This window comes from Dromiciops gliroides, chromosome 5 (genome assembly GCF_019393635.1).
Source record: "Dromiciops gliroides isolate mDroGli1 chromosome 5, mDroGli1.pri, whole genome shotgun sequence".
Lineage (NCBI taxonomy): Eukaryota > Metazoa > Chordata > Mammalia > Microbiotheria > Microbiotheriidae > Dromiciops > Dromiciops gliroides.
In genome coordinates this window covers 224269788-224281471 of record NC_057865.1, presented here as the reverse complement: position 1 = coordinate 224281471, position 11684 = coordinate 224269788, and the positions used below count along the sequence as shown (strand labels likewise).

Sequence of the window (11684 nt, the reverse complement as noted above, 5' to 3'; positions counted from 1 at the left end):
ACTTGCACAAAAGCTTTTCAATTTCATATAATCAAAATTATATAGTTCATCTTTTATAAACACTTCTATCCCTTGTTTGGTTAAGAATACTCCTCCACCAGTAGCTGTGAAAGGGATATGGTAGTTTTATTTCCTAATATTTACTTTGTATGCTTTTAACAGTTAAGTTACATATCCATTTTCATTTTATGGTGCAATACATTGTAAAATGTTGGTCAAAGCTTAATTTCTGCCATATTGCTTTTAATTTCCTCAGCAATTCTTATTAAATAGGAAGTTCTTTTTAGGTAATATGTATTTAAAGATTTATTGAACACCGGTTTATTGAATTTAATAATTTCTGATTTTTCATCATTTCATATCCATTTCTAAGGTTCTCCCTTTTAACCCAAACTGAATGATTTTGTGGACTGCTGCTTTGTAATATAATTTCCCTTGATTCTTATATTTTCAGTACATTTTGCAATTATATTTCTTTATTTGTAAATTGGACAATCTTTCTGTGTTTTTTTATCAGCTGTATTTCTACTCCCCTACCTATTGTTTCCACTGGCAGTCTCAGACTTTGATTCTTGGATTGGCTGCTATAAAAGGGATGAAGGGTGATTATATGTGATATTTTAAGGATATCCTTTATTTTACTCTACAGAAAATACAAACAGAAAAAACTCATATCAAAAGAAGGCAAGACAGTTCTCATGACCACACTACTTCATTTATATATCTAGATATAATGCATATAATATACATATACACATATACATTTATGTATATTTATATACATAAATATTTTAATATTTATATTTATTTAATTTTTTATAATTTATATATATATATTTGAGTTATATAGTGAGATGAATTCTCATTTTCCAGAGAGCCCTACCTTACTGCAGAGACAGTCATAAAATTAAAGAATCATAGGATGACAGTATCATAGATTTAGAAGTGAAAGGAATCTTATAGACCATATACCTACCTCATTTGCTTTTGTAGGTGGCTAAGGATCTTATAGAAGAAAAAGATAGATTGCTGGAAAGTGAAGTACCTCTCCATAGGACCTATATAGTCTGTATTCAGTTCCAGTGAATGAATGACTGAAAAACAATTATTAAACAACCACTGTGTACCAAGAACTGTACTGATAAATGGAGACACAAAAATATAAAAAATACACAAATAAGATAAAATAGGGTAGTCTCTAATATGAAGGGACTTATATCCTAACAAAGCCAACATATACAGGGGAGTGATGGCCAGGGAGGTATGTTTTGCCATGAAAAGTCCAAGGGCTTGTGATAGGAACCACAGGAAAACAGATTAGAACACCTGCTCCAATGGTAATGACAGAATCGGTTTGATTATGGTTACTTTGCTGGAAAGCAAGAGATGGCATAATCCAGAGGAGGAAAATATTGGATTTGGAGTCAGAGGCCCTGACTTGAAAGGTCACCTCTGTTATTAACTCCTTGTATGGAAGGGGGCAAGTCATTACAAAATTCTGGGCCTTAGTTTCCTTATATATAAAATGAAAAGGTTGGACTATATGGCATCTAAGATCCATTCTGGTGACTTGTCAGGGATGCAGAAATGGCAAATGGCTGAGGATGTATTTGAGACTTGGTCTTCTTGACTGCACAAACAGCCCTTTTTTCCATCACTTTCATCTGTCTGAGAGTTTGAGTGAGCAGCCAGCAGGTTAGGGAAATAGGTGGAATGGGCAGTGGGCACTGGATGAGAGGTGAGTGAGATGCCAGCAAGCATTAAAGACTCTGACAAAAATGGAGGAAAACTTTTATCTTTGTGTGCACATGTGTGAATGTGCACATGTGTGTATTTGCTCCATTTGCACATGCATGTGGGTGTATGCATGTGTGTGAAAATGTACATATGTTTGTGTATGTTTCTTTCTGCATGAGGAAATGGACTGTGTTAAATTTCAACTCCATAGTGTATAGAAAAGCATGATTAGCAAGAAAAATTACCCAGGGTTTTAGAATTCTGAACAGTTTTTCTTTTAACATTTGGCATCCCGAGCTTTAGTTTCATCATTTGGCATCGTTTAGTGCTTTGTGAGAATTGCAATCTTTTTGACTGAGTCCTTAAAGGCTTGTATGACTTGTTTGTTCCTCAGGGCATAAATAAAGGGGTTCATCACGGGGGCAACTGAAGTCATGAGAACTGACACTGCCTTGTTCAAATCCACTTTTTCATTTCCAGAAGATTTGACATACATGAAAATGCAGCTGCCATAAGAGATGGAGACAACAATCATGTGGGAGGAACAAGTGGAAAAGGCCTTTTGCCTCTGCTGGGCAGAGGGGAATCTTAGAATAGTCCTGATAATGGAGGCATAAGATAAAACCACTAAGAGTAATGTAATAATAAGTGTTAATATAGCGTCCATTAAAGCTATCTTCTCTATGAACTCTGTGTCTGTGCATGAAATCTCTAGCACAGGAAATGCATCACAGCCAAAATGATCAACAACATTGGAGTCACAGAATTCCAGATCAAGGCCCAGGCCCAGTGGTGGGAGGATGATCATCAGCCCAGCCAGCCAAGAACTCACCAGGAGCTGGTTACAGACTTTGTTGTTCATGATTGTTGTGTAATGCAGAGGTTTGCAGATGGCCACATAGCGATCATAGGACATGGTGGCCAGAAGAAAGAACTCTGATGCCCCAGGTAAGATGACACAAAATATTTGGGCATAGCAAGCATCATGGGAAATGGTATTGTCTCCAGTTGATATGCTGTAGAGGTATCTAGAAATACAAGAAGTTGTGAGTGATATTTCTAAGATGGAGAAGTTTCTGAGAAAAAAATACATGGGAGTTTTCAGGTGTATTTCTGTTGGTTTTCTATAGCTATACTAGCTGTGTGACCTTGGGCAAGTCACTTAAGCCCAATTGCCTCACCAAAAACAAAAACAAAATGGGACTTTTCCACACCCTGTAGATCACAGAAGGGCACACGTAATGCAGCCTCACCAAAGTTGATTCCATAATTATCTATTATAATGCAAGTATAAAGTTTGAGTCTACTTATTCTAAAAAAGAAGTTACATCTCAGAAATGGTTGTTGATTTTCTCCCTGAAATAGCCAATGTAATTTTACAAGTTTTTGACATATGAAGTGTATAAGTCTGTCCACTGTGTGTAAATGTAGTCTTTATGAACACCAAATGAGAAAATGTGTGATGTGAAAAATCTTTTCATACTTACGTTTCTGACAGTGCTTCATGGATCGCATCAGTGGTCAGAATAAGCCCAAAGATCTCTGGTATGGCTCAAAGATGAAGAGTAGTATAGGCAGGTGGCAGGAGTATTGTGAGGCTACTGCCTTGGTCATGACATCCCACGGAATGCTTAGCCTGTGAATTGAATCTATCAACACATTTGCATTGACCTCCTATGAAAGTCATCTTTACTTGAATTCTTGTTGTTACTTGTGATTTCTGGGACCCTGATCTCCCTCAGTCTCAATTTCCTTACCTGTAAATAAGGACCTTGGACTGGATGATCTCTAATGTTTGTTATAGGTTAATCAAAGATCCTAATTCTATGTATAATTTTAGTCATACTCTGGTCCCTGGAACCTTATGTTCATAGGTAGTTCTGTGGCTGATTCTCACGTCCCATGACATTTAGTGTTTCTGGGCCATCCTCTGTGTCCCAAATAATTATAAGATGATTTTGTAACAGAGATCTGGTCTCATTTTAAATCTCTGGAATCTTTCCCTGAAGCTAAAAGGAAGCAGGTGCTCCTGGAAAGAGAAAGCAATGTTAGACCTGACTCTGGGTACTTCAGAGGAAAAGGACTGACACATCTGGGAATGGAGATGTGTTTTCCTTCCTACATTTTATTTGTTCAACCCGCTGAAGGTGTTTGGGGAACTCAACTGAGAGAACAAAGAAGAGGTTCCTTGGGGATTGAGGTTCAAAATTACTCACAAATCTACCATATAATTAACATTAGATTTAAAAAATGAAAAGAAGAAGCTGTGGTGACTGTGTCCACAGAGACAGGAAGGCATCATCACAGCAGTTGATACAGTGCTCAAACAGTGAGGGTTGTATAGAAGAGCAGGTCCCTGGCACATCCACACTCCTGCGTAGAGGATCTAAGGCAGACATGTTAAATATAAACCTGGCAATCTGAACCAGATTACAATGTCATTGGGAAATATTCGACAAAATTAATAAAAATACAATAAAATATAGATATATTGTAAAACTAGGTCAGTGTGCTGGCCCACTTGAATCCTTACAGAGAGAGATTAGTGTGCTCCTTTTCTTCTTGAGTTTGACAACACTGGTGTAAGAAATTGTTTTGAAGTTTAACACAGGAGAAAATCTATAGGGGATTCTCTAGATGTGTCAGATGTTCATGCAGGTTATTCTCCAACATGTACCCTTTGCATGAACAACAAACTCCTCAGTCCCACATTTTCTCTGGTGGTCCTCTGTGCCTAGAATCTTCTCCCTCCAGCTACTCATCTCCCTAGCTTCTTTTAAGTCTCAACTAAAATCTCTTCATTTACTGGACGCCTTCCCCAAGCCCTATTACTTCTAGTTTTCCCTTTTCCTGTTAATTATTTCCTATTTTTCTTGTATATCTTGTATAGAATTGGCTTTGTATATATTTGATTGCATGTTGTCTTCCAACTAGAGGGTAAGCTAATGAGAGTCTTTTGCTTCTTTTTGTATCCCTAATCTTAACACAGTGCCTGGCTCATACATAGTATTAATTGGTTTTGGGGGGTTTGTAAAGGTTTATTTTGTGGTCAGCAATTTTGTTGAAGGATATTAATTGTTTCAAATAGTATCTTTGCTGATTTTTAAGGATATTACAAGTATATCATCATATCATCAGATAGAGACAATGTTATCTCTTCTTGACCTATCTTTATACTTTCAATTTCTTTTGTCACATTACTGTTGTTAGCATTTCTAGAACTATATCAAAAAGTACTGGGAAGAATGACTATCTTTGCTTCATTAGTATATTTATTGGCAAAGTTGCTAGTATATACCAATTGTATATGATGCTTATTTTTGCTTTTAGATATATATTTTTATGATCTTAAAAAGGTCCCTCTTTGCCTATGCTTTGTAGGTTTTTTAGCACAAATGAATATTATGCTTTATTAAATAATTCTTCTATCTTATTGATGTAATAATAATTTTGATTTTAATATGATTAATTATGTTGATTGTTTTTCTAATGTAACATCCTTGAATCTCTGATAGACATCCAACTTGGCTATGATAAATGATTTCTTAGATAAATTACTGTAGACTTTAATAGGATTTTAGTAAAAAATTTTTGAATAAATATTCATTGATGATGTTGGTCAATAGTTTTCAATGGTTTTGTTCTTAATGGGTTTAGGTATTAGGACTATATTTATCCCAGAAAAGGAGACTGCTAGGGTGCTTTCCTTCTCTCTTATTTTTTGTTTTGTTTGCAGGGCAATGAGGGTTAAGTGACTTGCCCAGGGTTACACAACTAGTGTCAAGTATCTGAGGCTCAATTTGAACTCAGGTCCTCCTGAATCCAGGGCAGGTACTTTATCCACTGATCCACATAGCTGCCCCTTCCTTTTCATTTTTAAAGAACAATTTTTGTAGTATGGTTACTAATTTGTTTCTTAAAATTGATAAAATTCTGTTGTGAATCCATCAGGACCATTTTTCCTTTTTTTTCCTTTTAGCGAGGCAATTGGGGTTAAGTGACTTGCCCAGGGTCACACAGCTAGTAAGTGTTAAGTGTCTGTAGCCAGATTTGAACTCAGGTACTCCTGACTCCAGGGCCGGTGCTCTATCCACTGTGCCACCTAGCTGCCCCTTTTTCCCTTTTAATTTCCTTTATTGAGAGTTTTATTTCCTTTTCTGAGTTTGGATTAATTGATGCTACCATTTGGTTTTCTTTTAGTTTCTGGAATTTTGTATATTTGAAGATATTACATTACTCAGTTTTATTAGCACATAATTATCAGAATAGGTCCTGATAATTCTTTTTATTTCTTTTGGGTTAAGTGATTTGCCCAGGGTCACACAGCTAGTAAGTGTCAAGTGTCTGAGGCTGGATTTGAACTGAGGTCCTCCTGAATCCAGGGCCTGTGCTTTATCCACTGTGCCACCTAGCTGCCCTTGAGTCATTGACTTATTAACAGAATCTTACACACCAGTCCACTTACTGCTACTTATAGGTGCTTACAGCAATCATAGAGGGAAAATAAATTTTTGGTAGCTAGAAAGTGAACTCCCTTTCTGTAGACTCTAGAGGAAAACCTTCTATATAACCTGCATGCACACCCAGTGAATGAATGAATAAAAGAACATTCATTAAGTACATCTACATCCCAGACACTGCTGAGAGATGGACTCACACATACAAAAAATATAAAACAGGACAGTTTCTGACCTCATGGAACTTAAATCATAAGAAGTAAACACAAGACATATGGGTGAACAGTGGCCAGGGAAGGAGGGTTTGGTGTGGAGAATCAAAGCAATGGTGAATGAATCATAGGGGAATAGATTAACACACTTTTTCTTGTAGCAACAGCAGAAGTTGCTTGATTATGGTGCCTGTGTTGGAAAGTGAGAGGCAGCATGGTCCAGAGGAAAAGAACACTGGATTTAGAGTACCAGGCTTTGGGTTGAAATGCTCCCTTTTTTTATTCATTATATTGTATGGTCTTGCCCAAGATCTTAATGTGTCCCAAGATCCTTAAACTGTCTCATCCAAGATATTCAATGTGGCTTCTCTGTAATGCCCCCTCTCTTATCTCCAATCTCTCTCTGTCTCCTGGCTCTTCTTTTGTGCTCACAGACATGTCTATGTCTTCCTCATCTCTAAACCACTCCCCCCAACCTTGATTCTTCTATGCCTGATAGCAATTGTCCTAAATCTGTTTTATCCTTTGTGTTGAACTCTTTGGGAAGGCCATCTACAATAAGATATCTCAACTTACTCTCCCCTTACTCTCTTCTTAGGCCCATGCCATATAGCTTCTGACCTCATCATTCCACTAAAACTACTTTCTCTCAAGGTACCAAAATGTCCTAATTCTTATATCTGTGTCTTTTTTTCAATCTTCATTCTTCTTGACCTCTTTGCAATCTGTGACACTCGATCACTTTCTTCCTTGACATACTCTTTCCCCTTGATTTTCAGGTCACCAATCCCTCCTGGTTCTCATCCTACCTACCAGACCGCTTCTTTTCACTCTCTTTTTATGAATCCTCATTCAGGGCATGCCCACTAATTGTAGATGTCCTTCAGAAAGTTGCTCTGCACCCTCTTTTCTTCTCCCTCCATACCACTTAACTTGGTGATCTCAATAGTTCCCATGGTTTTAATTATCATCTTTATTATCATCATCTTGATGATTCTAAAATCCATCTATTCTGCTCTAATTTCTTTGTTGACTTCCAATTTCCCATATTCAACTGCTTTTTGGGTATCTGAAACTGGATATCTAATAAATATCTTAACCTCTACATGTCTAAAAAGGAATTCATTGTCTGTTCCCTAAGACCTCCCTCCTTTTAAAATTCCTTACTAAGTGTCAAGGGCACAATTACTCTCCCAGTACCCCAGGCTTGTAAGGTAGGTGTCATTTTCAAATCCCCACTTTTAAAATCTGTTACCAAGTCTTGTGAATTTTGCATTTGCAATATCATTTGAATATGACCTCTTATAACCTCTGTTACTGTCACCATCACCATCCTGGTGCGGGCCCTTGTTGCTTCACTATTGGACTATTTTAATAAGCTTCCTGGTGGATCCCCACTCTAATCCAACCTCCATTCATTCACCAAAGGGAATTTCCCAAAGTGCATATCTTACCATGTCTCTTGCATCCACTTAAAACATTCCAGTGGCTCTTTATTAGCTCTAGGATGAAATACCTGTTTCGCATTCAAAGTTGTTCATAATGTACCCCTTATACTAACCTATCCAGTCTTCTTATGCTTTACTTCTGACCACTTACTCTTTGACCCTATAAAACTGGAATCCTTTCTGTTCCATGAATAAGACACTCCATCTTTCAGCTCTGGGTATTTTCTCTCCCTGTTCCATTTCCACACTTATCTCCACCCTCAGCTCTGCCTCTTGGCTTCTTTTAAGTCCCAAATGTAATTACACCTTTTATATGAAGCCATTCCAAACTCATCACAATTCTAGCGTTAATAATAAGTAATAAGTAGTAATAACCTCCTCTTAATTATTTCCTATTTATTCTGTGTATGGTGTATAGATGTTTGTTTTTCATATCTTTCATTAAAGTGTGAGCTCCTTGACGGGAGGGACTGTCATTTGCCTTTTTATATATCCCCAATCCTTAGCACAAGTTGTCACTTAATCAATGCTTATTGACTGACAAAATTTTGGCCAATTTCCTTATTTATAAATTGAGGTTTTGGACTATATAGCTTCTAAACTTAGTTACTATGAGTATATAAATGCTTGTTATTTTTTCAGAGTGTTTGATGAAAAATTCAAATTCAGGTCTTCTTGACTCCAAATTCATTACACTATCTATCTCATAAATGTGCCTAAGAGTGCGAGCCAGCTTGAGTCAATGGATTATGAAAGCAGCTAATTCAATATAAGTCATATATGTACAGTTGTGTAAAGCATCTTCACATTAGTTAGGTTGTGAAATAAAATAGAGAAAATAACTTTAGAAAGAGGAACTAACATATAAAATTATACTTCAATCTGTATTCAAATAACAGCAGTTCTTCTTCTGTTGATGGTTTCCATTTTTCATACGTCCTTCTGATAGCATCCTGCTCATCATTTTTTTCACAGTTACTATTGCTAACTGTATTGCCATCTATGCTATTCCCTCCACTTGATATTTACTCTATTTTCTATGTTCTTTGATCCTATCCCTCCTCAAATGTGTTTTGCTTTTTACTGCCCCACATAATCTGCCCTCCCTTCCTTTGCCTCCTCCTCCCTCTTATTCCCTTTCCCTCTCACTTTCCCTCAGGGCAAAAATATATGTTATTCCCTCTTTGAGTCAATTCTGATGAGAGTAAGGTTCACTCACTCCCCTGCTCCTTCCTCATCTTCCCCTCCACTCCATAAGCTTTTTCTTGTTCTTTTTATGTGAGCTACTTTACCCCCTTCCACCTCTCCCTTTCCCTTTCTTCCTGTGCATTACTCTTACCCCTTAATTTAATTGTAAAGATGTAATTATGGGCCAGCTGGTTGATACAGTGGACAAAGCACCATCCCTGGACCCAGGAGACCCTGAACCCAAATCTAGCCCCAGACATAAGCCACCCCACTCTGCCTGCCCCACAAAAACCAAAGATAAACAAAAATAAATGCTTTACAGATATCAACCCTTCATATTCAATTCACACCTGTGCCCTCTGTCTAAGTATATTACTTTCAGCTACCCTAATACCGAGAAAGTTCTTATCATCTTCCCATGTGGGAATGTAAACAGTTTAACCTTTTAACATCCCTCATGATTTCTTTTTCCTGTTTACTTTTTTATGCTTCTCTAGGGTCTTATATTTGAAAGTAAAATTTTCTATTCAGTTCAGGTCTTTTCATCACAAATACCTGAAAGTTCTCTTTTTCATTGAAGTCCCATTTTTCCCCCTGAAAGATTATATACAGTTTTGCTGGGTAGGTGATTTTTGGTTGTAATTCCAATTCCTCTGCCCTCTGGAATATCATATTCCATGCCATCTGATCCTTTAATGTAGAAGCTGATAGATCTTGTGTTATTCTGACTGTGACTCCACAGTACTTGAACTGTTTCTTTCTGGCTGCTTGCAATTCCTTCTTCTTGACCTGGAACCTCTGGAATTTGGCTATATTATTCCTGGGAGTTTTCATTTTAGGATCTCTTTTAGGAGGTGATTGGTGGATTCTTTCAATTTCTATTTTACCTTCTGCTTGTAGAATACCAAGGCAATTTTCCCTGACAATTTCTTGAAAGATGATGTCTAAACTCTTATTTTGATTATGGTTTTCAGGTAGTCCAATAATTTTCAAAATCTCTCTCCTGGATCTATTTTCCAGGCCAGCTGTTTGTCCAAGGAGATATTTCATATTTCCTCTATTTTTTTTTATTCATTTGGATTTGCTTTACTGTGTCTTGGTTTCTCTTAAAGTTGCTAGCTTCCATTTGGTCAATCCTCTTTCTTAGGCAATTGTTTTCTTCAGAGAACTTTTGTATCTCCTTTTCCATTTGTTTTTTCAAGATGTTGACTGTTTTCTCATGACTTTCCTGCATTGCTCTCATTTCTCTTTCCTTTTTTATCTCTACCTCTCAAAATCTTTTCTCTATCTCTCTTTCTCTCCAAAGTCCTTTTTGAGCACTTCCATGGAATGAGACCAACTCATTTTTTTTTTCTTGGAAGCTTTGGATGCAAGAGCTTTAACTTTGTTTTTTTTCTTATTCTGAGGGTGTATTGTGGTCTACGTTTTCCTCAAAGAAGTTTTCTATGGTCTGCTGCTTTCTCTGCCTACTCATCTTGACCACTTATTTCTTGGCTTTTAACTCCTTCTCAACATGTAGTGCTGCTTCCAGGATGCACTGCCCCAAGCTACAGAGTGTCCCAGGGGCTGATTGGGCTCATTCTGCCTGCCTTGACTCTAAGTAACCACTGACTGATTTCTCTTTGACCTAGAAGCAGATGTCTGATTGAAATCTGATTCTCTATGGTTGGAAGCTCGGCATGCCTGTGCCCCTCCCCCACTAGGTGGCTGCTGCCCAAGTTTGCTTGCTGGTTCAGAACATAGGTGCCTGCCCCACTTCCAGCAGAGACTGCAGCTATTCCCCACAACTGCTGGACCCCCTCACAGGTCCATGAGCCAAATTTCAGAAGAAACTGCTGAAGATTCTAAGGCTCTAGAGGCATGGCCTGTCTGCAGCTATATCTGTACCTCCTGCTGAGCTCCTCTTTCATCCTGAATAGCAGGTGATCCCAGTCACCTAATTAAGCCATCTTTGGCTGGAAAATAGTCTCACTCTGTTCTTTTGTGGTTTATGCTGCTCCAGGAGTTGTCTTATGGCATTATTTTTAGAGTGTGTGGACAGGTTTGTCCAGAGCAGGGAGGGTCACAGACATTCCTCCTCCATCTTGGTTTCACCCCCTGAGTGAGACTTCTAAGAAGAAGTTTCTGAGAAAAAAAATACATTGACATTTTCAGATGGGGATCCATCAAGGTGAATGTGATGATGGTCAGGTTCCCAGTTATACTCAATAAGTAGTTGAGAAATAGAAAGATAAAAAGTAAAACCTATAGCTGTGGGTCATCTGTCAGGCCCTGCAGGATGAATAATGTGTGATTTCTCATCTTTTGAATTCTGATGAACTTGCACTCAAAATAGAGGGAGAGCTTCAATCTGCAGAGGAAGATAGAAAGAAAACAAAGAGATCCATGTGCAATTGGTGAGAAAAGCGACCCAGTTAGCTCATGTCCATTTCCCTTTTCTACTTGAAAATAACTAATTCCAGCATTACATTGATCCCTTCACTTCTCAGACAATTCCTATGGAATGAGTAGGGGCTTGTTTTAATGACTAAGTCACCACATTTTATTTTACTATTTTCTAGGGTCCCTTCCTAGATTAATTGCTTATTTCTATGGCACTTGAAAACTAATATTTTTTCTGTTCTGTCAAAATCTTCTATTTT

General features: G+C 37.6%; 1 pseudogene; it reads right to left on the bottom strand.

The window, feature by feature from the left end:
- Positions 1-2059: 2059 nt before the first annotated feature.
- Positions 2060-11343, bottom strand: LOC122728973 (annotated as a pseudogene).
- Positions 11344-11684: the final 341 nt, after the last annotated feature.